Source organism: Malus domestica, chromosome 11 (assembly GCF_042453785.1).
Source record: "Malus domestica chromosome 11, GDT2T_hap1".
NCBI lineage: Eukaryota > Viridiplantae > Streptophyta > Magnoliopsida > Rosales > Rosaceae > Malus > Malus domestica.
Window position 1 is genome coordinate 26,070,239 of NC_091671.1, and position 5,733 is coordinate 26,075,971.

The following is a 5,733-nucleotide window of genomic DNA, read 5'->3' on the forward strand; positions in this document are numbered from 1 at the left end:
AATAAAACCCTAAAAGGTCTTAGAATAAAACTAGAAAACATAATAAAATAATAAAATACAAAATAAAAGGTTTCCTATTTAAACTAAAATTCAGACTTATCAGAAAATCAGACTTTTGACCGATCAAATCAACTTTGATTTGATTCTAAAAGGTCTCTTTTTAAAGCTTGAGATGTTCTTAACAAATCTACAGAAGGAATCTTGCTCAAAATATGCCATCTTGACTTTTAAAATACCCAAAATGTTCAAAAACGTCAATTTGGGAAAGCTGCGCGCTGGGTCTTTATTTCATTGCCACAGTCAAACGGCTTGGTAGAAAAATATGAAACTTTGATACAATCATCTTGAAAGATGTTGATATGTGGCTCAATATAAATCTTGGTCAATTACTTTGTATTGGTTATCCTTGTTTTTCTCTCCATCACAAACTTGTTTATGACTTTACGTATTAGAAGGCAAACCATTTGTTTTGTAATAAAAGGAGCTCACATACAAATAATTTGTGTGAGCCAATTTGTGAGATTCTTCTTTGTACATTTGTTATCTCATTTAGTTAATAAATTGAGAGTTATTTCTTTCATTTTATTTGTTCCATTTGGTGCTTAAGCACAACAATTGGTATCAGAGCCATTAGGCTCATCCGTATCAAAGTTTTTATTTGAAACCTGCTTGACGAAGATGGGTGATCAATCAGAATTGGGAGGTGCGCATCCTTTGCTGAAATCACACGCTTCGCATTTGGCAAAAACGACAGCTCAAAATGCAAAGTTTGAAGTTGAAAAGTTCGATGGAGCAAATAACTTTGGTATGTGGCAATGTGAGGTTAAAGATGTGTTGGCTCAACAAGATTTGGATTTGACATTAGAAGACAAGCTGGAGGATATGGAAGAAGTTGAGTGGAACAAGTTAAATCGAATGACTTGCTCAACAATTTGCTTATGTCTTGCAAAACCTTAAAAGTATTTTGTCATGCGAGAAACGTCAGCTAAGTCGCTATGGCAAAAATTGGAGGACAAGTACATGACAAAGAGCATCGAAAATCGCCTCCATTTGAAAAAAGCAGTTATACCGATTCCAATACAAAGAAGGTACGGAAATGATTACACACCTTGATTTATTTAACAAATTAATCGCTGATTTGTTAAATTTAGATGAAGATGTCAAGGACGAAGATAAAGCCTTGATTTTGTTAAATTTATTACCTGAGGCGTATGATCATTTAGCTATTACTTTAATTTATGGTAAAGACACCATAAATTTTAAAGATGTGTCTAATGCATTGATGAACCATGAAGTTGGATATAATGATAAGTAAGTCCAGAATACAGCATTAGATGCTTTGTTTGTTAGAGGCAAAATGAATGAAAGACGAAGATTCGATAACAGAAGAAAATCTTAGTCTCGACCACGAGGTAATTCACAAAATAGAAAAAATATTAGACAAAAATGAATGTGCATTTTGTCATACAAAGGGACATTGGATAAAAGATTGCCCTAAGTTGCAGAAGAATAACAGAAACATCAATGCTAATGTTGCACTAAGTGATGAGGAATCTGATTATGCTTTGGTTGTTACTTCTGCTTGTGATTATGAGGTATGAATTTTGGATTTTGGTTGTTCTCATCATATGTGTCCAAATCGAGATTGGTTTACTAATCTAGAAGTTGTAAAGGTGGGAACTGTTTTATTGGGTAATGATTATGCATGTGATAAAAAAGGAGTAGGAACAATTAAGTTGAAACACCATGATGGCATCGTTAGAAAGTTGTCTAATGTGTGGTATGTTCCTGCTTTGAAGAAAAATTTAATTTCTTTAGGTGCCTGGGAAAGCAATGGGTTTAATGTAAATATGTCAGATAGTGTTCTGAAAGTTATTAAAGGTGCTTTGGGTACGATGAAGGGAATTCGAAAGCAGAATATATATTTCCTGCAGGGGAAAACAGTTTTAGGTGGTGCAACCACAATTTCTGAAAAACCAAATACTGACAGCACCAAGTTATGGCATATGAGACTTGGACATGCTGGTGAAAAAACTCTTCAAGCTCTTGTGAAACAGAGACTGCTGAAAGGAGCCAATACTTGCAAGCTCAACTTCTGTGAGCATTGTTTCTTGGGTAAGCAAACCAGAGTTAAATTTGGTATTGTTGTGCATCAAACTAAAGAAATCCTAGATTATGTGCATTCAGGTGTTTGGAGTCCTACCAAGTATCATTGAGTGGTAAGTACTGGTTTGTAACTTTTGTTGATGACTACTCTAGAAGAGCTTGGGTTTATACAATGAAACACAAAGATGAGGTGTTAAATATTTTCTTAAACTGGAAGAAAATGGTTGAAAATAAACTGGTAAGAAAATTAAAGTTTTGAGGTCAGATAATGGTGGTGAATACACCTCTGATCCATCTTTTAAAGTTTGTAGAGAAGAAGGTATAATAAGGCATTTCACTGTTCGTGGTACTTCCCAACAAAATGGAGTTGCTGAAAGGTTGAACATAACGTTACTTGAAAAGGTTAGATGTATGTTGGCTTAATTTGGTTTAAGGCATTTTAGGTAGAGGCAATTACATATGCTTGTCACATTATCAATTGTTTACCTTCATTTGCAATTGAAGGTAAAACACCTATTGAGAAGTGGATTGGAAAACGAGCTTTTGATTATGATTTTCTTTATATATTTGGTTGTCCTGTTTATTTCCATGTGACTCAAAGTAACCTTGATTCAAGAGCCAAGAAGGCTATTTTTGTGGGCTTTAACAACGATGTCAAAGGTTACCATTTGTAGTGTCCAGATTTGAAGAAACTTGTAATCAGCAAAGATGTGACTTTTGACGAAACTTATATATTACAAAGCAACTCAAAGACAAGTGTTAATACAACTCAAGTTCCTAAGAGAAGTTTTTAGGAGGTGGAGTTTGAAAAGATTGCTACCACTACTCCACTGCCTGTTTTGATTGAACAAGAAGTAAATGAAGGTCAAGAAGATGAAGATGTCTCTTCCTAGGATAAAGAAGAGGCTCATACCCATCAGCCTCCAGTTATAGAGTGCATTACTACAAGCAAATGTAAGAGAAACACAAACAGACCAGCAAGATATAGTGATTATGTTGCTTATGCTTTTCATATTATTAATGCAGAAATCCTAGAAAGTTATAAGGAAGCTATGAACAGCTTTGCAAATACAGAGTGGGGTAAGGCTATGGATGAAGAAATGAATTCTCTTGTGAAGAACAACACTTGAGAGTTAGTTCAAAGGCCTCCCAGAAAGAGAGTTATTGGCTGCAAGTAGGTATATACTAAAAAACAAGGTCGTCCAAGAGAAGACAATGTAAGATTCAAAGCATAAGTGGTAGCAAAAGGATATGCACATAAGGAAGGTATTGATTATAATGAAGTATTTTCTCCTATTGTGAAGTATTCATCTATTCGTATTATGTTAGCCTTTGTTGCACAATTTGATCTTGAACTAGTGAAACTTGATATTAAGACGGCTTTCTTACATGGAGATCTTGATGAAGAAATTTACATGTCTCAGCCTGATGGGTATCATGTAACTGGAAAAGAGAAATGAGTTTGTAAATTGAATAAGTCTTTGTAAGGATTAAAGCAATTTCCAAGACAGTGGTATTTGAAGTTTGACGAATTCATGAGAGGTCAATACTATTTAAAAAGTCAATATGATCTTTGCGTTTATTTCAAAAAGTTGTAAATGGGTATTTCATTTATTTATTATTGTATGTTGATGATATGTTAATTGCATCGAAGAATGTTTAGGAGATTGAAAAGTTGAAAGCACAGATGAACAAGTTTGAGATGAAAGATCTTGATGAAGCGAAAAAGGTATTCGATATGGAAATTACTCGTAACTGAGAAAAAGGCTTGGTGTATCTTACACAAAAGCAATATTTGTGTAAATTGCTTCAATGTTTTGGTATTAATTAATGATGCCACCAAACCTGTAACTACTCCAATGGCTTTTCACTTTAAGTTGAGTGCTTTGTTATCTCCAAAAAACAATGAAGAGAAGCTGCAGATGAAGAATATTCCATATTCTAGTTTGGTTGGTGGCTTGATGTATATTATGGTATGTTCTCGACCAGATATTGCTCATGTCGTTGGTTTGGTTAGTCGCTATATACACAATCCAGGAAAAGAACATTGGCAAGCAGCTGAGTGGATTCTAAGATACCTACATAGGACTAGAGATGTTGGCTTATGTTTTCAGCAAAGTGATAGTAGTTTTGAGAATTTTGTGGTTGGATATGTTGATTCTAACTATGCTGGTGATTTGGATAAAAGAAGATCGACTACTGGCTACTTATTTACCATGGCTAAAGGGTCATTTAGTTGAAGGTCCACACTACAATCCACAGTCACTTTGTCAACAACGGAGGTCAAATATATGGCTATTGCAGAAGCTGTAAAGGAGGCCATTTTGATACATGGACTGATAAAGAATCTAGGAATTTATCAAAAGCAGGTGAATCTACATTGTGATAGTCAAAGTGCTATTCACTTGTCAAAATACCAAGTTTGTCATTCGAGGACAAAGCATATCGATGTTCGATTTCATTTTATTTGTGAGATTTTGTCCAAAAGAAAGATTATTCTTCAAAAAGTTCCAATTGCGGACAACCCAGTTGATATGTTAACTAAAGCGCTCGGACCTGCCAAGTTTGAGCATTGTTTGAACATAGCTCATATACTATGTGCCTAAATATGTTTGTGATTATGAATCTCGCCAAGGTGGAGATTGTTGACATGTGGCTCGATATAAATCTTGGTCAATTACTTTGTATTGGTTATCATTGTTTTTCTCTCCATCACAAACTTGTTTATGGCATTACGTATTAGAAGGCAAACCATTTATTTTGTAATAAAAGGAGCTCACATAGAAATAATTTGTGTGAGCCAATTTGTGAGATTCTTCTTTGTATACATTTGTTATCTCATTCAGTTAATAAATTGAGAGTTATTTCTTTCATTTTATTTGTTCCATTTGGTGCTCAAGCACAACAAAAAACTCACGAACATCCTCCAATTGGAATCACTCCAAAATTCATTCGGTTTGATCACTTTTTGCTTCAGATGAAGTTGCATGTCCTACATTGGAAATATATAACAAAGTATCAACATTCTACCAAAATAACTAATAGATTAATACTAAAAATAGGGTAAAAGATATAGTATAATGTCGCCTCATCAAATACCCCCATACTTAGCTTTATGCTTGTCCTCAAGCAAAACAAAACTCAAAAACAAATTAAAAACTAACAAACTTAAAAACTTTATTAAAACTCAACTAAGACAAAATTTTCACCTTCAAGTTGCAATCCATAGAAAACATAAAAAATCAGAACATCTTTTCAAAAGTTTCAACTAATCCCAACACAGAGTCTAAGCCATTTAGAATCAATTAGAAAAGAATTCATGAACTTTCTTTGGTGTAAAGTGAACCAACATGGTTAAAGAGACTCGATTAAAACTCTTACCACTCGTCCTCTTTATTTAACATTTCACACATAATAACTTGATATATTTTTGGAAGGTGGGGCAGCTAAGCCTTTCAATGAGTTAAAAAAAATGTGATTTAAACTCGTCTTTCGCGAGAATTGAACCTAATGACCTTATATTTTTAATTTCATTAAAACTCTTTGTTTATCTAGTCTCATTGCCCGAGACTCTCGAGAAAACAACTCGAGCCCATCTCGACATCCTTCAAGTAATATGAGAGCAAG

At 34.1% G+C, this 5,733-nt stretch overlaps 1 long non-coding RNA gene across 1 annotated transcript; it reads left to right on the forward strand.

The window, feature by feature from the left end:
* Positions 1-503: 503 nt before the first annotated feature.
* LOC114819597 (uncharacterized) lies at positions 504-4,979 on the forward strand. The gene is made up of 2 exons (XR_003766889.2): positions 504-3,060; positions 3,133-4,979. It is a non-coding gene; the product is annotated as an uncharacterized lncRNA (long non-coding RNA).
* Positions 4,980-5,733: the final 754 nt, after the last annotated feature.